Genomic DNA, 22034 nt, shown 5'->3' on the forward strand with positions numbered 1-22034 from the left:
ATCATGATTATCTGGGTCATGACGATCTTTTTTGTACAGTTCTTCTGTGTATTCTTGCCACCTCTTCTTAATATCTTCTGCTTCTGTTAGGTCCATACAATTTCTGCCCTTTATCAAGCTCATCTTTGCATGAAATGTTCCCTTGGTATCTCTGATTTTCTTGCAGAGATCTCTAGTCTTTCCCATTCTGTTGTTTTCCTCTATTTCTTTGCATTGATCACTGAAGAAGGCTTTCTTATCTCTTCTTGCTATTCTTTGGAACTCTGCATTCAGATGGGAGATATCTTTCCTTTTCTCCTTGGCTTTTCACTTCTTTTCTTTTCACAGCTCTTTGTAAGGCCTCCTCAGACAGCCATTTTGCATTTTTGCATTTCTTTTCCATGGGGATGGTCTTGATCCCTGTTTCCTGTACAGTGTCATGAACCTCATTCCATAGTTCATCAGGTACTCTATCTATCAGATCTAGGACCCTAAATCTATTTCTCACTTCCATTGGAGGATGAGCTATATTTTTATTATAGTCCTGGGATTTTTGTTATATAAGTCAGCTTGTTTGTATTGCTAACTTGCAATTATTACTTTAATTGTGTTGACATGTTTTTGACATAAAAGAAAGAACTTTAGAGCTTAATAGTTTCTTTTTTCTAAATTGGCAGATTTTTTGAATGCTTAGTAAAAATACATTATGTGAACTTTTAAATCTGACAGAACTTTGTATCAGAGGGCTGATTTGTAGTGTTGCCTCTGTTTTCAATGAGCTGTGCAACTTTGCAATTTTATCTCTTGGGACCTCAGTTTAACCATCTGTAAGTGAAAGAAAAAGGGGATTAGACCAGGTCATGTCTCAGATTCCACCTGTCTCTGGTTTGATTACCCCTTGGTTATTTTATAATCATTATCTTATTCTTGTTATTCCTCCCATGAACTCCATTTACTAATCAGCCTGCAATGTTAATGCAAGTTACACTTAAGTTGATAGGATTCAGTTATGTTGCTGATTTTGTTTTTAATTCTTGGTTTTAGGTAATTTTAAAGAAGAAAAATTATATTACAGATTGTAAAAGTAAAAAAAAAAAAAAAAAGTTACAAATAATCAACATGACCTTTTTTCCTCCCAAGGGAAAAATCTCTAAGGAACCAATATAAGTACATTAAAACTAATGTACAGAAAAAAATAACATCTAAAATTTTGTGGTCTTTGTTCTTTTAAATATGAGCATAGCAACTTAGGCTAAACTTTTAAACAAAATGTATTAAGGTAAAATTAGTAAACAAAGCATGTAACAGTTTTATGGCCCATATAACTAATTAAAAAGCTATTAGGTTTGGCTTACATTAAAATAATTATGAAATAAAAAAGAATTGAGGACTGGATTGAAATTTGTCTGTTCAGTAATTACCCGTAAGCTGAATTCTTAGATTCTTTGTGTAACTACAGTTGCCAGATTGCCACAAGCAAGTGAATGTCCTGCTTTAAAATATCTTTGGAGATAAATGTGGTTTGTTTATTTTATTTTTTCAGCTCTGCAGAAGATGTTTCTGTGAAGCCTCCTTCTGTAATAAAATGTAGAGATTCTATTACTTCCATCTCTTGACAGAGTTCTCTTGTAGATTTATTGATAATTACATTCTCTGAGAACAAGGCCATTGAGGTTCCTGTTACACTTAAAGATCATTGTCTTTGTTCTAATTGTCTTCATTAACTCCTATCAATCTCTTGAACCCCTGGTCTGTAGATTTACAATCTAGGTATGGGTTTGGTGTCTGGTGGGTAGAGAAGAGTAATGGAAATGGATACAGGAAGGTGCACTGGTTTCTGATGTAATTTGTTTGGCTGTGCTTCATTCCTTGTCTTTGGTCAGTTCACTGGATCAGGCAGCTCTCCTGATATCCAAAAGTTCAATTAGATAACCAGCGTCTCATTCACACATTGCTATATTACAGTGTTATATTAACCGCCTGGTAAGAGCACCACCACAACTTTCTTTTCAGTTTTCTGACTCTGTGTGTTTTGCTATTATATTTGTTAAACCTTGAGTCTGAGGTCTAAACATTTCATTGAGTATTTTCTGGGTTTTGATAATGGGATATATAAGGTAAAACAGATAATCCTAGGGTGGTTTAATTTATATTTATCCATCCACCATTTTTCTGTTTTTCTAACTGACCCCTCCTCAGTTTTGAAAATTAAGTTTATAAATATCTTCCATCTCTCCCTTAGCCCTGCCTCAGATAATTTTTCTTTGAACTACTCTTGTTGGCAGAAAGGTTTAATATGAAATAATTCTGTGTTTCCGAGACAAGACCAATGCAGTAGTTCTTTACATTGAGCTGAGGGGAACATGTACTTGAAAATGTTGCAGTTTCTTAATATGTGAACTTAAAATTATTTTTTTAATCATGAAAAGGACACTGCAATTTGAAAACATTAGTTTGGAAGTTCTCTTGTCATCAGGTGCTATTTCTACTTTAGCTGTGAATTATCATAATAAATCTGAATTCTTTATCTTTCATCTTTTTTAAAAAGTTAATGCCTCTAGAATGATCCCATTTCACAAATCTTTTTTTTCCCCACAACTTTAATACCAACTTCAAACAACTTTTCTGCTTTTATTTTCAAATTCCAGACTCTATTTTTAAGTTTTATTTTTTCACTGAAGTTTAAACATATTACTGTGTGAAGGAGCGACTGCAGTTTGAACATTTACTTTGGCATGCTAAAGAGAGCTACACCATCCATAGTCGCTTTCTCCCATTCCCAGAAAGAAAAGTTTGTTTGTCACTTAAAACCTGTTAAATTGTCTTATTTTTATTTGAAAGAGCTATGGAAGCTGTTTCTTTTCATTTAAACTTTTTAAAAGAATACCAACTTTGCTATATTTTAATCTGATAGTGAATTGGGATTATTTATATAAGTATATATGTCTACAGTTTATCATAGTTAATAGTTATTTCACTTTCTGTAATATATGATACCTGAAGCTCACATTTATTTAATGTGAATGGTTTTTTTTTTTTTTTTTTGAGCCCCTTTTTTTGTTTTGTCTTTTATTTTCTTAGTGTTGCACATTATTGTATATGTTAAGTTATCATGGTCATCTCAGTAGAAAGTTCTTGAGTAGATGGTTTTTTGTTTTTGAGAATCAGCCCAAGGAGATTCATATTATGTGGCCATAGCTAGGTAATATTATTCTGAGCTATGTGAAGTTATTGGTTTTGTTGATCAAATGTTAGCAGTTTCATAATACATATTCAAGAAACAACCAAACAAAAGATCTTTTAGAAGAGCTATTTCAACTTCCCAATTCAACTCTTTAAACCGACCTACCAGAGGCTTTATAAAGATTCAAACTACAGATAACCAGAGGCCTATCCAGAAAATTCTGCTTTGTTTTGCTGTTAAATTGCCCAGTTTTCAAAGGTGTTTAATCAAAATGACTTCAGTAATTGAAGCAAATATCTTTTGGGAATGCTGAAGGTACGTAAGTTTTTCATTAAATCTGTGTATAGTTTTTCAGCTTTCATTCACTGAGATATTGTCATATATCAAAGGATTATTCTGTAAATATCATTTGAAGGCAAAATAACTACCCCCCGCAAATATCTAATATGGAATCCATTTTGCCAGCTATAGAATTTTTTCTTCTTAGTATACTTTCTAAAATAATAATATTATGTTATGTAGCCTACAAATTTGCCTAAACATGCCATTTTAAAGATTTTCTTTATACCTGTGTTTCAAGTTTTAAGAATTAAAACGTATGAGTATGAAGCTCCTACACAAGAAATCCCCAATTTTAAATAGAACTGTGTTTTGAAAGGTTGTGGATTGGGTTCTTCCAAAGTCAGACTATATCTCCTCATATATAAAATATTATGAATAATAAGGGTAGCAGATAGCCAACAAGAGCTGACCTAATGTTCTCCAAAATTAACCTAGGGGTCTTGATTTGGAATAAAGTGTTCGTGACTATAGCTCTTTCACTCGTTTTTAAAAAAACAAATACATTGTTGTTAGCACACATGACTATCAATTAGTAGAATAAATATTTAGCTTTAAAACAAAAGTGGAAATAGTTCAATCCATGTTGGTGAAACTATTTTGAGACGAGATTTCACTTAGGTGACTTAAGTTGGGAATCTGTTCCTCTTTTGAAGACCCCATGTGATGACTGAAAGTGCTGTGTGTTTTCAGTGACCTTGAGGAAGGGAGCCAGTCATTTCTTCTTAAGGGTCATAAGAAGTAGGGGCCTTGCTGATCTCATGCTTTTCAGTTCAAAAACTGTGTCCAGAACATCGTAGATATTCTTCACCCACATTGTTCAAAGGCTGTCTATTTCAGTCTCAGTCTACCCTACCTTCAGCTGAGCCTGTCTTCCAGCTCTGCTCCCTCATACTAAATTTACAGGTGGGCATTCTCCATTTTTTTTTTTTTTTTAAGTCTTTACTCATTTTACTGTTATGAGAAATGACCACCACCTTCTCCCTTTTTCAAGAAATATAAAGGTAGAAGAGATTCTCCTTTTTCATTATTTTTAAAAGCTATTGTTTTTGAACTGCTGGCACTCAGCAGTTTAGTTTTTAGACCCTAATCTGAATTACGTTGATGGAGGTGATCCTAAAACTGATCTAAAGTTTTGATCTTGCTTTATTGTATAAGCATCTGGTTGGAAATTGTGCTGATGAAGAATTGTATTTTGTGGCATTAGTTCTTCATGTTTCTTTTTTATGTGTTTAAAATCTATCATTACTTTCCAAACGAGTGGAGAATTTACTGTTGTTGCGCTATATAGAGGGCAAGTGTGCTTGATTACAGCATGAACTGTTTTTTCACATTAGCTGATGTGCTTTGAACACTCTGCTCTTGTAGATTTATTTTGTTTACAGTAGACTGATGTCAAGCTTTTGTAAATGTTTTTACTTAGCACTTTAATTATGATTGTACAAACTGATTTTAAATGTAATGGTTGTATATTTTGGCTATAAATTGGAAATTTGTAATAAAAATTAAATGATTTGTTCTCTATTTTGTCATCAGTACCCGATTGAGTGTAATTTTCTACATCATCTACACTGCTATTTTTAAATTAGGTTCCATATTTTATGTTTTTCTAATTATTTTTTTTTTCGCTCACAATAGCATAGACTCCACAGTAATCTGGAATATAGATACATCATTCTGTATCATATCTCTGGAATATAGCTACATTATTCTGAATGCTATCTCATCTCTATTCACTATTATATCCCCATGCATATCACTACCAGGTACATAACAGGAGAAATATATGAATGCATTAAAGTACCTATATCAATTTCCCCATTAGGAAGTCCTACTGAGAGGGTAACAGGCAGGAAGGCCAGGGGTCTCCAAATGGAGGAAATAGCCTGCAAGTGTCAGACATTTTTATCTCTTAAGCGGCTGGAGGAAACAAACTAGTGATATTTTCTCCTTCTCTATACAAATTTAAAAGGAGGTTTCTCTTAAAATTCTGTGTTGCCATGACATCTGGTTTCACCTGAAGTTAACTATTCTCAAACCTAGAGATAACCAATGCCTTTTTCTTATGGAAATGTTTATCTTAAGCTATGCTAGTGTACTATGCTTTTACCCCAAACTCTGTCTTCAAGTCGCTTCCAACTTTTGGCTCAGAACCTACTTGAAAAACCAGTATGTTATACTCTGATATTGTTCCTCTAATCTATGTAAATGAAACTATTTGTATGGTGATCTGCCTTTCTTCAAGACTCAAGTTAATCATTTTATGGCCCAAGATAAACCATTTGGTGCCAACATTATCCCAAAATACATCTTATTGGTGAGGGACCTGGTGCCATTCTAAGTTTTGAGACATTCCTTTCTTTCATTAACAGACTGCTGGTGACTATATAACATCCAGCTGAAGACTAGCAGGGGGGTACTCTTTCTGCCCCCTTCTGATGCCTATGTCAGAAGCTTTCTCTATCTCCTTTATACTTTAATAAAACTTTATTACACAAAAGCTCTGAGCGATCAAGCCTCGTCTCTGGCCCCAGATTGAATTCTTCTCCTCCGGGGGCCAAGAATCCCGGTGTTGTGATTAACAACAACCTTTCACTACCAATGTAAGCAAATCAGTTTTTTTTTTTTTTTCCCCATACGCAGGACAGTCGATTAAGGCTTTCACTTTCAAAGTCTTCATAAAGGAGCTGCTGATATCTTCATTTCAGCCCCATGAGACCCATGTCAGAATTCTAACTTACAGAAGGTGATAAGTTGCTTAAATGTTGCTTAAGCCCATAACTTTTGGGTAATTTATTAGAGAAGCAGTAGAAAACTAAAATATTCAGCCTCATACTTGCACATCTGCAAAGCGCGGTCAATAAACAAGCGAGGAATGGAAAATGGCCCAAAGAATCCATTAAAGACCAGAAACATTGCACAGAACTGACCTGTTGCCATGAAACAGACTGTTGAGGTGGCTTGGAGAAGTTGGAGGTACTGAGATTTGGTGCCTTTCTTTGAATATTATCCTTCAGTTTTTTTTGTTTTTTTTTTTTACCATTATTGTCCAGTTTTCTTTTTATTCCCACTCCTCTTTATCTTCTCCTCCATCGTACTTTCTTCCTTTGTTAAACCGTGCTCTTTATTTTTATCTGCTAATCAAGTGTTATGTTTTTATCAACCTCACATTCCCACTAGCATACCCACCCAATTTTTTGGAAGGAGATAAGGAGCAGAATATGAAAGGAGCATTGGGAGAAGTTTGAGATTTTGCAGGGTGCCAAGAATTAAAAAGGTAAGGAATGTAGCTTTACCACCTGGTGTCTGAGTACTCCAGTGCAGCACACGAATTCACAAATGAGGGTTATATACAAATCCATTTATTAGGAAAAAAAAAAACTAAGCAGGCATTCAAAAGCATTTTGAAAATAATAAAAGGTTTTTACTAAGGTACTGATTAGTGACTGTCCCCTATTTTGCTGCTGAAAAATTATGTTGAGCCCTTTTCACTATTTCTAAGCTCAAAACTAAGGCCTTAAGGAGCTAAGGGAAGGTTTTCATCAACTTCAAGTAATGTTAAATGAGCTACTGAACAATAGTAAATACAATAGAAGCATCTAAACACTTAAGTGAATCAATAAAGCATGTACATTTTTATTTTAAGAATTTTTGGCACCAGATATTTTAGGAAAGTGTTTCCTGAGTATGATGACTAAGATCCATGCACTAATGTCTATGTACAAGCTTTTGATTTCCCACATGTCCTGCTGGCTACAAGGGCAGAAGGGACATTGTTCTCTGACGACAGATTGGGCTTTGGTGGCACCAATTTAGGGACACTATTGGCAATAATCCCAAGGGCACAAGTATTACCTCAGTCATCAATTTAATAGATTCCAAATGAACCGTTAGCACAAAGACAAGGAGAGAAGTCTCTGTCATTTCCAATGTGATGCTAAGCATTTCAGAAAATTCCAAAAATTGTGTGGGCCACATGACTGTCAGAAATTGGCTTATTTCTAGAGCCATTGCTGCAGCACTAAAATTGATGAGCAAATACAGAGGAGAACAAAGTCATTTAATCTGAAAGTCCTTTTCTTCCTTTCTTCTGTCCTAATCATTGTTAGGAATTCTTTTGTAGAAGCATGACATATTTAATTAGAGACTTGTTTTTGCTGTCACAGTTTTAATTGTTTTTCCAGAACCAAAGGTTACATTCATATTGTTTTTCTTGTCTGTTGATGAAAGTAATTTTAGAAAATGATTTTTCAAGTCTCTGAATTGTTCATTAGCATTCATTCATTTATTCAGTAAACATGCATTTGTTTACCTACTCCTTATCAGGTAGTGAATAAGACCCTAGAATTCTAACTTGAAGAAGAAAATGCCATGATTTATACTCCTGCAGAGTTCACACTCTAGTAAGGAGATAAGCTTGTAGACACATGAGTATTATAATGGTGGTGTGTTCAAAGTGTTATTTGAGCACAAATGTGGAAGTAGTTACTTCTGCCATGAAGACTGGGTGTTCAGAGAACTATTAGAATATAAAAGATCCAATCAATAGGAATTTATTAATCACCTAATAATTGCTGAGGTTATGGTAGGGAACAAATAGACAGTTGTCATTTTATAGTTCTATAATGGAAATTTTGAGTCTAAAGAGAGGGAGCAGACAATAAGTAAAGGCATTAACAGATTAGTTTCAGATAGTAATAAGTGTTATGAGATACAACTAAGCGTCCTGTAGGGAAAGGCTTAAGGGTCTTCGTAAACAATACGGATTTCATTCAAAGTGCAAAGGTGTGCCATTGAAGCGTTTTAATTAAGGGATTAACATGAGTAATTTTCCTTTTTAAAGGAAAATGGATTATGAAAATCAAAAATGCACACAGGGAAACCAATAGAAAAGCAATTGTATTAGTACAGGTTAGAGATAATAATGACAAAGACTCAGGTGGCAGTAGATGGATAGGAAGGGGAAAATTCAGGACGTCTTAAAAGCAGAGTCAGTACCACAGACTTAGAAAATAAATTCATGGTTGCCAGAGGGAAGGGATAGTTAAGGACTTTAGGAATGTCATGCACACACTGCTATATTTAAAATGGATAACCAACAAGGACCTACTGTATAGCGCATGGAACTCTGCTCAATGTTATGTACCAGCCTGGATGGGAGGGGGGTTTGGGGGAGAATGGATACATGTATATGTATGACTGAATCCCTTCACTGTTCGCTTGAAATTGTTACAACATTGTTAATTGTCTGTATCCCAATAAAAAATTATTTTGGTGTTAAAAACAAATAAAACTTTATAAATAAATACTTCAAGATAAAAATAGAATAAATAAGATTGACACACTGGATGTGATAGTGACAGGAAGGGGGTGAATGAAAGATGACTCCTAGTTCTTTGTTTAGAGCCACAAGGTGGAGTCAAGGCCATTTACTATGGTGGAGAAAACTGGAGGAAGAATAGATGCTGGAGGGGAAAACCAAGAGTTCTGTTTTGGACAGGTTTAAAGTGAATGTTACCCAAGTGAAGATGCCAAGTAAGCAGCTGGATATAAGTCTAGAGCTCAGTTCAAGATTTTGGCCTGAGGCCGAAATGTGAGAATCATCGAGATGTAGGTAGGATATAAAGCCATTAAGTTATAGGAGATCACCTTGGGAAGACTGGATAGAGAGAAGTTGTGTAGAAGACAAAAGGTCAGGAAAGGAAGGAGAGGCCAGTGATACAGGCATATCCAGGGAATGTGTTGAAGAAGCTGGGAAAGAAATGCTGTATAAAGGAAGGAGTCCTTAAACCAGTCAAATGATGCTTAAAGGTCAAATAAGATGATGACGAAGGAAGATCATTTGATTGGACAACGTGGAGGATACTGAAAAGAACAACTTAAGAGGAATTCCCTGGCCATCCAGTGGTTGGGACTCCATGTTTTCACTACCAGGGGCCCAGTTTCAATTCCTGGTCAGGGGACTAGCATGGTGTGGCAAAAGCAAAAAAAAAATAAATAAAACACCACCAACAACAACAAATGGAGTGGGAGGGGAGGCATCCTGGCGTGGACTGGAGAGTGAATTGGGAACTTGCATTTTTAGGAGTTGGAAGATGAGATACTCAATGACCCTCCAATGTAAACAGTCAAAAATCTTCTTTGTATTGCTAAACTGGCATGATCTTAACAAAGGTCAAAAACAGTGAAAGCTAGAAACACTGGTGATAAGGTAGCACCAACACCAGCTTCTCTTGAGTTTTTTGCTGAACCCTAGAGACAGTACCATATTTGGGGGCCAAGAAATTAAGCTTAATATCAATTGCTGCTAAGTCACTTCAGTTGTGTCCGACTCTGTGCGACCCCACAGACAGCAGCCCACCAGGCTCCCCCGTCCCTGGGATTCTCCAGGTAAGAACACCGGAGTGGGTTGCTTGGAGACTGATAAGTCTCTGCAAAAAGCTGAGACTTCAATGGGTTATACCTTCAATGTAAAGGAGATGGAAGAAAGGAAAGTCACATGGAACGAGACATCAAAGAAATCTGAATCTGAGTTTAGCACTGGTTGGCAGAAGTATGGTGGAATTTCCTCCTAAGAACGTGTAATGGCCCTCACAATACATTTTTGGTCCAAATATATGCTGCATGTGACCTGTACCTTAAACCAAGAATATAACTCAAAGTGTCTTGGATTGCTTGTTACTCCAGGCAGTTGTCAGAATCCAATGTACATCTTTGGAGGAAAGCAGTCTAATGTTGGAAAGACTGGGGGCAGGAGGAGAAGGGATCAACAGAGGATGAGATGGTCAGAGGGCATCACTGACTTGATGGACATGAATTTGAGCAAACTCCGAGAGATGGTGAAGGACAGGGAAGCCTGGCATGCTGCAGTCTGTGGGGTTGCAAAGAGTTGGACATGACTTAGTGACTAAGCAACAACAATAACAATGTTAATTTAGGTGCCAAGGAATTTCCACAGAGAAATTTCCAAGGGAAAGGAGCAATTCATAGTCAAAGCTAGCAACACACACACTAAAGAACAAGACATCAGGAGTGAGAGTCTATTCTCCAAAGACTGAAGATTTTTTAGAGTTAGCACACAATATAAAATAACAATTTAACATGTTTAAAGAAATCAAAGAAGGTATTAGATGTATAACACAATACTGTGAAAAATCATTAGGTAGATTTGAAAAAAAGAAGCCTAGCTGAATGTCTAGATATGAATGTTTTAGTAACTGAATTTAGAAGCAACAGATTAAACACAACCTATGAGAGACTACTGAACTGAAATACGCATGCTCAGTTGTTCAGTCAAGTCTGACTGCAACCCTATGGACTGTAGCCCACCAGGCTCCTCTGTCCATGGAGAAATTTATGTGATGATTTTTAAAAACATTTTTTGGCTATGCTGCACAGCATGTGGGATCTTACTTCCCCAACCAAGGGTGGAATCACTGCCTCCTGCAGTGTAAGAGTGGATTGTTAACCACTGGACTGCCAGGGAAGCCCTGTGTGGTGATTTTTAAGTGTTTAGAATTCTTTGATATTCTCCTCTTCAGGAGGTGGAGCTTCATTCTCTTTCCCTTAAGTATAAATCAGCCTTTTTGATTTGCTTCTAAGAAACTGAATAAAGTGGAACTGAAGGTGTGTATGGTTTTTCCTGTGGTCATGTATGGATGTGAGAGTTGGACTGTGAAGAAGGCTGAGCGCCGAAGAATTGATGCATTTGAACTGTGGTGTTGGAGAAGACTCTTGAGAGTCCTTTGGACTGCAAGGAGATCCAACCAGTCCATTCTGAAGGAGATCAACCCTGAGATTTCTTTGGAAGGAATGATGCTAAAGCTGAAGCTCCAGTACTTTGGACACCTCATGCGAAGAGTTGACTCATTGGAAAAGACTCTGATGCTGGGAGGGATTGGGGGCAGGAGGAGAAGGGGACGACAGAGGATGAGATGGCTAGATGGCATCACTGACTCGATGGACGTGAGTCTGATTGAACTCCAGGAGATGGTGATGGACAGGGAGGCCTGGCGTGCTGCGATTCATGGGGTCGCAGAGTCGGACCCGACTGAGTGGCTGAACTGAAGGTGTGTGATTCAGGGACTGGATCATAAAAGATGCTGTGGCTTCCTGCTGCTGCTTTCCCTCTCTCATACCGCAGATTGGGGAAGCCAGCTGGTCTGTCAGAGACTACTCAGGCAGCTCTGGCAGAGGCCCCTGTGGGGAGGAATGGAAGTGAGCCAACCTAGAAGCAGCTTTCTCTCCAGCCCTGGACAGCCCCAGGGTCACTTGACATTCACCTTGTGAAAGACAATGAGCCAAAACCACCCAACTAAGTCATTCCTGGATTCCTGTCCCCCAGAAACTGTGTGAAGTAATACATGTTTGTTGCTTTCAGCAGCTAGGTTTGTGGTAATTTATTATACAGCAATAAATAAGTAAAACAAGATTATTTTCAAGAAATTACCCTAAAGGCAGCACAGGGATAGAAAGTGATAGAAAACATTAAATGAGATTAACCAACATTCCAGAAAGAATAATGGGAACAAAGAAATATTTGAAGTATTAATTGCTAGGAAATCTCTAGAGTTGTTGAAAGACAATAATCATTAGGTCCATGGAGCCTAGTGAATCCTAAGATGAATACCTTTTTTTTTTTTTAATAACACTTAGACATCTTATAGGAAAATTGATGAATACCAGATGGGGAAAAGATTCTTTAACAAAACACAGCAGAGAGGAGAAAGCTCAGTCTCAAAGGCATGGCAATTACAGTGAAGGCTGATTTCTCTATAGCAATAATGGAAGTCAGGAGCCAGGAATATATCTTGATTTACTGACTGCAAGACAACTGTAGTTTGAGCATTCTTTGGCATTGCCTTTCTTTGGGATTGGAAGAAAAAGTGACCTTTTCCAGTCCAGTGGCCACTGCTGAGTTTTCCAAAGTTGCTGGCATATTGTGCAGCACTTTCACAGCAGCATCCTTTAGGATTTGAAATAGCTCAGCTGGAATTCCATCACCTCCACTAGCTTTGTTAGTACTGATGCTTCCTAAGGCCTACTTGACTTTGGACTCCAGGATGTCTGGCTCTAGGTGAGTAATCACACCATCGTGGTTATCTAGGTCATTAAGATCTTTTTTGCATAGTTCTTCTGTGTATTCTTGCCACCTTAATATCTTCTGCTTCTGTTAAGGCCATACCATTTCTGTCCTTTATTGAGCCCATCTTTGTATGAAATGTTCCCTTGGTATCTCTAATTTTCTTGAAGAGATCTCTAGTCTTTCCCATTCTATTATTTTCCTCTATTTCTTTGCATTGTTCACTTAGGAAGGCTTTCTTATTTCTCCCTGCTATTCTTTGGAACTCCGCATTCAGATGGGTTATATCTTTCCTTTTCTCCTTTACCTTTAGCTTCTCTTCTTTTCTTAGCTATTTGTAAGGCCTCATCAGATGACTATTTTGCCTTTTTGCATTTCTTTTTCTTGGGGATGGTCTTGATCACTGCCTGTATAATTTTATGAACCTCTGTGCATAGTTCTTCAGGCATTCTATCAGATCTAATCCCTTGAATCTATTTGTCACTTCCACTCTATTTTCATAAGGGATTAATTTAGGTTGTACCTGAATGGCCTAGTGGTTTTCCCCACTTTCTTCAATTTAAGTCTGAATTTTGCAATAAGGAGTTCATGATCTGAGCCACAGTCAGCTCCCAGTCTTACTTCTGCTGACTGTATAGAGCTTCTCCATCTTTGGCTGGAAAGAATATTATCAATCTGATTTTGATATTAACCATCTGGTGATGTCCACGTATAGAGTCATCTCTTGTGTTGTTGAAAGAAGGTGTTTGCTATGACCAGTGCGTTCTCTTGGCAAAACTCTATTAGCCTTTGCCCTGCTTCATTCTGTACTCCAAGACCAAACTTGCCTGTTACTCCAGGTATCTCTTGACTTCCTACTTTTGTATGTCAGTCACCTATGATGAAAAGGAAATCTTTGGGGGGTGTTAATTCTAGAAGGTCTTGTAGGTCTTCATAGAACCGTTCAGCTTCTTTGGTGTTAGTGGTTGGGACAGAGACTTGGATTACTATGATATTGAACGGTTTGCCTTGGAAATGAACAGAGATCAGTCTATCAATATGCTAGCAAATTTGGAAAACTCAGCAGTGGCCACAGGACTGGAAAAAAGGTCAGTTTTCATTCTAATTCTAAAGAAAGACAATGCCAAAGAATACTCAAATGGCACCACACAATTGCACTCATTTGACATACTAGCAAAGTAATAGTCAAAATTCTTCTAGCTAGGCTTCAACAGTACATGAACTGAGAACTTCTAGATGTTCAAGTTGGATTTAGAAAAGGTAGGGGAACCAGAGATCAAATTGCCAACCTGTGTTGGATCATAGAAAAAGCAGAAGAATTCCATAAAAAACATCTACTTCTGCTTCATTGACTACACTATAGCCTTTGAATATGTGAATCACAACAAAATGTGGAAAATTCTTAAAGAGATGGGAATACCAGAGCACCTTACCTGTCTCCTGAGAAACCTGTGTGCATGTCAAGGAGCAACAGTTAGAACTGGACATGGAACAACAGACTGGATCCAAATTGGGAAAGGAGTACGTCAAGGCTGTATATTGTCACCCTGCTTATTTGACTTACATACAGAGTACATCATGAAAAACTCTGGGCTGGATGGAGCACAGCTGAAATCAACATTGCTGAGAGAAATATTAGCAACCTCAGATATGCAGATGACACCACCCCTATTCCAGAAAGTGAAAAGGAACTAAACCTCTTGATGAAAGTGAAAGAGGACGGTTAAAAAGCTGGCTTGAAACTCAGCATTCAAAAAGCTAAGATTATGGCATCTGGTCCCATCATTTCATGGCAAATAGATGTGGAAACAATGGAAACAGAGACAGACTTTATTTTCTTGGGCTCCAGAATCACTGTAGATGGTGACTGCAGCCATGAAATTAATGCTACTTGGAAGAAAAGCTATGATAAACCTAGACAATGTATTAAAAAGCAGAGACATTACTTTGCCAACAAAGGTCCATCTAGTCAAAGCTATGGTTTTTCCAGTCATGTATGGATGTGAGAGTTGGGCTATAAAGAAAGCTGAGTGCTGAAGAATTGATGCTTTTGAACTGTGGTGTTGGAGAACACTCTTGTGAGTCACTTGGACTGCAAGGAGATCAAGATGGATTCTAGCAAAGAGGCTTCTGAGTAGGCTGACATCACCTACTAAGGGGTGGCGCCCCCTCACTTTCTGACCATGGAGGAGCCTTTCTGTACGTGTGCAGTTGGGAAGGTCGCCTTGACTTCTAGAGTGAGAACCACCTGGTTTCTTCACCTCTTATCTGGGCAGGCTCAGCCCCTTCTCACTCCTGCTATTACGTTCATCTTAGAGTCTCTGTCCACGGGGGACAGACTGCAGCTCTCAGCCTGGGGCCCACTACCTAAGAGTGGCATGCATGGAGGGGTATGGAAGCTCTGTGCTGTCTCTCCACACCTTGCTCTGGACACCTCATCCATCTGGCTCCTCCTGCATTACCTCGTTTTATATTAAACCAGTGATATGGAGGGTCTGTATGAAGACAGTGACATTAGATAATGGAAGGGAACCCTTGATGTGTTTGTCCCAGATAATTAGTGATATTGAGCATCTCTTCAGGTACCTGCTGGCTGTCTGATTATCTTCTTTGGAAATATGTCAGTTTGGGTCCCAGACCACCCAGCACCACAGGGTGCACTCTGCCACCGCCCAGAGTCCCCCAGTCAGATTCTCTGGATGGGCAGAAACTGAGGCCAAGTTATTTGCTTTCCTGCTGAAGTGAGGCAGAAGAATGAGCTGGTGGGGCCCCTTGATTGAAGACTCAGGTCAGACGGAACTCCCAAACAACCGTATTCCCTGGCCAGATGGGACCCCCAGCAAAGCCACTGGCTGGGATGTCTGCTCCCATACATGGTAAGTGGGAACATGGTTCACAGAGGGCCACAAGCAGGTGCCTGCAAGCCTGGTGCCCTGTGTCTATATGATCCCTGATGGTGGAGCCCTGCCATTCCCCCAAGTAATTTCTTTGAGGCAAGACTCAAACAGACCTCCCTGAAAGCATGTTCCAGAATACTGGGAAAGCTGGGTGTCCATTTGGGGTTCTCTTTTTGCCTGCCAGAGAAACTAGGTGGGGGGCAGGGATGGGGGTGCTCTTCAGGCAGTGCTATACCAGCCTAAGGGAGGAACAGTGTGGAACAATTGCTCCTTATACCTTTGAATGTGGTCCTCCTCAGTCTCTGTGGTCCAGATGGGTACTTCAGCCTCACCCCTATGTCCTCTGATTTTCTCTGTGGAAAGATCCTTGTTGATCCTCTTGTGAGAGGGGCTGAAGTGGCTTGAGGCATGGCTCCATCCTTATGAACTTACCTTGGGGAAGATGCTGCTGCAGGCCCAGCTAGGGCACTGGGGCAAGCTCTTAATGGCCCAGAAAGTTCGGCCGGTGATGGCAGGATCTGCTAGTATTGGAGGGTTTCCTCTCAGGTGGTGGGGCGGGGCCTGTGGCTCACTAGGAGGAAAAGGCCACTAGTGGCAGTAGCTGTGGGGAGCACTCACTGGTGTGAGCCATCCTGGAGACCACCGTTTTCTCACCAAGACCTGCCTCACCCAGCAGCCAGACACTAAATTGTGTCTGTTTACAACCTCATGGACGCAGCACATGAGGCTCCCCTGTCCTTCACTATTTCCCAGAGTTAGATTCATGTCCACTGAATCGATGATGCCATCAAACCATCTCATCTTCTGTCATCCTCTTCTCCTGCCTTCAATCTTTCCCAGCATTAGGGTCTTTTATAATGAGTCAGTTCTTTGCATCAGGTGGCCAAAATATTGGAGCTTCAGCTTCAGCATCAGTCCTTCCAATGAATATTCAGCGTTGATTTCCTTTAGGATTGACTGGTTTGATCTCCTTGAAGCCCAAGGGACTCAAGAGTCTTCCCCAGCACCACAAATTGAAAGCATCAATTTTGTAGCCCCTCAGAGATGTAGACTCAGTAGGTCTGAGGTGGGGCCCAGGAATCTGAATCTGGAAGCACACATGATTCTAATGCTTGTGGCCTAAGGACCACACTTAGAAAAACGTTCTTACACATCATAGATTCTTGAACCCATTAGGCAGCAAGCACATCTGTATCACAGAAGCACAAATAAGCAGGTAATGCTGAGTTGTTTTGATTACTTCTTGAGGTTTTTTTCCTTTCCCCTTTTCCCTGAATCCTTGGCTCTGCAGCAGCTTAATTGTGCTGTGGGGTAGGCACGTGGGAAGTGTGGACACCTGTCATCCAGCGTGGTGGGTGCAGCGCAGCTCCAGGGAGGGACAGGGCAGTTCTGAGTCACTTTTCCTAATGAGCATCGCTTGTTGACTGACTGGAGGCGAGGAGCTCATTATTCATGTTTGGCCCAGGGCCTTCTCTCTTGATTGCAAAGGAACAGAGGCCCCGCGGCTTCCACCATGTTCACCTCTGTGGAAAAAAGAGTGGAAAGATCATCAAAGCAACACTTTAGTTCACCCTTCTCATTGAAAAGTGTTAGATTAGCTGGAAGGAAGCTTATGAGGCTGTTTGGCAGATAATTTTCACACTTGATCTATTCCTTTCTTCCTCCATCCATTACCCCTTGCCCAACCCACCTTGATCCTTTGAATAAGGACATTGTCTGCTCCAAGTCATCCAAAACAAAGCCTCTATTCTTTTGAGCAATTCCTGCCCCCCCCACTCCAGCCCCCAGATGCTTCAGAAACATAACCCCTAAGGAAACAACATGAGGTTAAAGAATATCATGTCAGTATCCCTATTCCTGTAAAAGGGCTGGCCTAATCCAGAAACTTCATTTCTCATATTGTCCTTGTTTCAAAATCCTACAGCACCTTTGTTTTTTTGTCTCCTGGTAGAACTCTCAAATAAAGCCCCTAGAGCCAAACATATTTGGAATTAAAAATTAAGTTGGAAAACAGGGTGGAATTTGTGGAGCTCAACTCCAAAGTGCCTTCCTGGACCAGCCACAGCCAACACTTCAGGGTGATGGTTTCAACATAAACAACCTTCTTTAATCATGAGACAGCTCTGTACAAAGGCATAATGGGAGGTTCTTCCCTCCCCAGAAGAGGAAGGTTCACTTCATCCTGGCCCCCGGTTCTGTAGCCCACAGGGACTGGAAAGGAGAGAAGCCTTAGCTCTTCTTCCTGCAGTCTTGGCTCCAGTTCTCCATCCATGGCACCCAGCACTCCTACTGGCCCCTGGACAGCTTCTGGGCTAATCTTGTATCGATTCAAAAATGTCCGTATTCATCTGTGGGAGTCCCTTCACTAGGTCTTGAGAGGCAAGTGATTTGCTAAGGTAACAGTGCTCAGAGGGGTGGCTCCCATCTGATGTCATTCTAGAATGGCTCCTATCATCAAGTTTTAAGCCCACAGTGCTCCCTTTGAACGTGGGATGTGTTTAGGTGAGAGAGAAGCTGGGCTGGGGAGGGGAATGCCCATCTTCCTTTCTTTCCTTGTGGCTCTTTTTTCCCATTTCTCTATGTTTCTGCCTCGTAGCATCTTTCTCCTTGCTTTTGCTCCTCTGTAGCTCTGTTTAAGGCTTCCCTGGTGGCTCAATGTTAAAGAATTCACCTGCCAAGCAGGAGAATCATGTTTGATCCCTGGGTTGGGAAGATCCCCAGAAGGAAATGGCAACCCACACTGGCATTTTTGTCTGGAAAATCCCATGGATAGAGAAACCCAGTGGGCCACAGCCCATGGGGTCATGAAAGAGTCGGACACAACTGAGTGACTAAGCAACAACAGTCTTGTTTAAACCAGGAACTCTATTTTTGGCTGCACCACTCAGCTTGTGGGATCTTAATTCCCTCAGCAGGGCTTGAACCTGGGATATGGCAGTGAAAACTCAGAATCCTAACCACTAGGCAACCAGGGAACTCCATTAAACCAGGAGTTCTGAACCTATGGTTCAAGGATACCTTGAATATACAAGAATATGTCTATTTTATGGGGGAAAGCCCACAGTTTTCACACTGTCAAAGTGGACTGAGAAAAAAGAACAATCATTCTAATTTTTTCCTCCCTTTTCCTTTCTCTGACACTCTCGCTGCCCCTTAGGATTCTGACTCCTGTACTGTTATGACTCTTTCTCCCTGATCCATGTCTCTCCTGTTTCTTCCCTCATGTGCTCATGTGCTAAGTCACTCAGTCATGTATGACTCTTTGGGGCCCCATGGACTGTATCCCACCAGGCTCCTCTGTCCATGGGATTCTCCAGGCAAGAATACTGAAGTGGGTTGCCAGGCGCTCCTCCAGGGGATGTTCCTGACACAGGGATCAAATCCCTGTATCTTATGTCCCCTGCTTTGGCAGGCAGGTTCTTTAGCACTTTCTGGAAAGCCCTTATTCTCTCCTACCTTCTATCTTTCTCCTTCTGTCTTTGGCTTATTGTCCCATGCCATCTTTTTTTTTTTTTTTTCTCTGAAAATAGAGTATATAAAAAGTGAATACTAATAATTGTCACGTATTGGACAATGTTCAGTAAATGAAGGTTTAATTACCCTAGTTACGTTCTTAATTTTAAAAGCCGCTGAACTGTATATTTTTCTCTAAAAACAAAATTCACGAGGGGTAATTGTTGGGTACTTTTTAAAAAAGTCATCTGTGATGGTTCATTCTACCCACCGTGAGCCCTCAGTTGTGAATGAGAGCATAGCTTCCTGCCCGCAGTCTAATCAGACATCGGGAGGGCAATCCCGCGCCCCCTAGTGTCACAGTTTTAGATTGCATATTGCGTTAGATGAGGAAGGTTACCTCCAAAGGCAAGAAATCTAATTATTTAATATAATTTGAATCCATGAACAGGATTGCTTTCAGCAGCTTGCTGGTCTATCCCAACGGGGGACTTCAGAGAGAAAGAGGCAGAGGGAACAGGGAAGGGTCTGACTCTTTGTCATCGGAGCAATACAAGACTCCTCAACCATTAGATACAGTGGATCTTTGTCCTTAAAGAGTACAGACTGCAATCCCACCTTCTGGTGTTTCAATGTTTGATGTATTACTATTCCAGTATTTTGCTGGCATAATGCTACCATTATGGTAATGTAAAAAAATCTGAAACTTATCTTGAGAAACATTTAGAGAGTTAGACACTGCATTAATTTTCAAATGGTAAAGTTTACTCATCTGGAAAGTGTTCTTTTATGCCTGTATAACATTCAAGAAGAGAAAGAAAATCAACTGACAGAGAATCTCTTGCAAAAATGAGTTTCCATTTTCAGACTTTAGAAATTTTATTTCTCATATTATCCCAGGAGAAGGAAATGGCAAGCTACTCCAGTATTCTTGCCTGGGAAACCCCATGGACAGAGAAGCCTGGCTGGCTACAGCCCGTGGTGTGACAAAGAGTTAGATATGACTTAGTGACTATCCCTGCTTCAAAGCCCCTAAAGTACCTTTTTCTTGGAACTCTTTATCTATTGGTAGAATTCTAGAATAAAAGCACAAGAACCATGCTTATCTGTTTGGAGTTAAAAATAAAGTTGGAAGATAAGGTGGAATTTGTGGAGCTTAATTCCAGAGTACCTTCCTTGGACCAGCCCCAGATGACACCCCGAGGAGAGGGAAGAAGCCTGGGGCAAAGGTCAGCATTAGACACTTCAGGTGGAAGGTTTCAACACAGATATCCACCTTCTTTAACCATGAGACTGCTCTACACAGAAGTGCAAAGGGAGGTTCCTCCCTCCCCAGAATTCTACAGTGTCCAGATGTAAAATCGTTGTTCCGTGGGTATTCATCTTGTTCCTATGTAATGTGCAAAACTGAGATTCATCCGGGGATGGGAGAAGGACGGCATCCATGGGAGCCTCAGGGACCAAGGGAGGAGATGGTTCTGAAGGTGAAAAACAACAATGGTGTTAGAAGCTGTTGTCAAAATGCTCCTACCTCAAAGCAGCTGCACCGAACTCTCAGAAACCTACTAAAATACGCTGTTACTGAGGCGCTGGGAGGGAACCATGTAGGGGCAGTTTATATTGATTGCAGGCCAAGCAGTGGGAAGAAATGAACTTACCATCTCATCTTTTTTAAGGGACATGGAATGAGGTGCTGTGAGATGGGAGTGGGAACCAACAATTACTGAGCACCTACTGTATGCCACTCGCTGCCTCTCATTTATCCTTCAAAACAGCTCTGGGTGGTAGGTAGTATTAGCCCTAGTTTTCAAGAATCAAGAACTTGAGGATCAGGTTAAACGGCATGATTTTTTCATGTTCCTATGATGAATTGTCTGAAGTATCCCACAGTAATTCCCTGCAAAGCTGAATCAAAGGTGCAGTCAGCTGTAGTCGCCCAGACATCACTCTTTAAGGACTCTCCATCCTTGCTGGAACGTAGTAACGTGGAGAACGTTAATTCCACTCCCACCCCCTGCCCCGCACTTTCTCTTAGGGAGAATAGAATAAAAAGCTGTAAGAAATAGTCGATGTGCTTTTGGGGCTGAAGTGGAGTTATAACCCCTGGCTCCTAGCCGTCCTTCTGGAATGTGGAGAAGGCAGTTGATTAACCCATGACTCTGGTTTGCTGAGGTGGCATGCAAGGTTAGATAGCGGGTTTGGGATCCCGCAGGAAAGGCGGAGCAGCTGCGACCAGAGGGCGCCCTTCGCTCCTGCCTGCACCCCAGACCCATCCACACCCACCGCGCAGCTCTAGCCCCAGTCTGGTCTCCATCCGCATCTCGTTCATTGCTCCAGTCTTTTTCTTTTTCTTTCTCCCGGCCCTCCTCCCTCCAGGCTCACCCGCTCCCGCTCTTCTCTCTGAGGATCATAAGGCAATAATGAAGGAAACCTCCTGTAACTGCTTTTCCACAGCTAGGCACTTTGTTGTCATGTCTATCCATGGAGGTCGTTTGACAATTTTATGTGACCTTCACTTTGGGTAAATCTTTTCAGTCTTTAATAACAACGTTGCTGGAAATTGTTTCACCAGGGGGAAAATAACAAGCCCACCATACTAGAATTACAACAGGCCTTGCTTTTTAACTTTTAGAGTGACCGCTATTTAAAAAGCCAATTTCCAGGTGACCACGTAAATGTGCGTCTAAATTAATAGGAAAGGTGTTTCATAAAACAAAATCTAGCCTTTTTCAAATTTCCTTTTAAAAACGAAATAATCCAGAATGTTGTAGAAAATAGTTGGATCTTTTCCCCACATGATAAGAGGAAGGACATAAGTGGGAAGATTGGGAAGAGAGAGAGGATCACACAGAGGGATGGGGTAGAAAAAGAATTAGGAAGGTAAGGAAGATACAGTGGGAGGAGGGCACAGAGTTTGACATGAGGAAAAGAGGGTGAAAAAGTGATGAAGAGGAAAGGGGAAGAAAAGAGGCATAATAGTTCCTGCATCACGTGCCCGGAATGACTTAAGTGGGTGGAAATTAAAGCCTGGGTGTTAGCACCTTAAGTTTTCCTTGCCTATGAGGTGGAAGGTGAGGGGGAAATCCAGGGAAAAGAGTCC

At 40.3% G+C, this 22034-nt stretch overlaps 1 long non-coding RNA gene across 1 annotated transcript; it reads left to right on the plus strand.

The window, feature by feature from the left end:
- The first annotated feature begins 1135 nt into the window (after positions 1-1135).
- LOC120877809 lies at positions 1136-18916 on the plus strand. The gene is made up of 3 exons (XR_005724401.1): positions 1136-2073; positions 16541-16547; positions 18907-18916. It is a non-coding gene; the product is annotated as an uncharacterized LOC120877809 (long non-coding RNA).
- The last annotated feature ends 3118 nt before the right edge of the window (positions 18917-22034 follow it).

This window comes from Oryx dammah, unplaced genomic scaffold, assembly GCF_014754425.2.
Source record: "Oryx dammah isolate SB20612 unplaced genomic scaffold, SCBI_Odam_1.1 HiC_scaffold_18, whole genome shotgun sequence".
Classification (NCBI taxonomy): Eukaryota; Metazoa; Chordata; class Mammalia; order Artiodactyla; family Bovidae; genus Oryx; species Oryx dammah.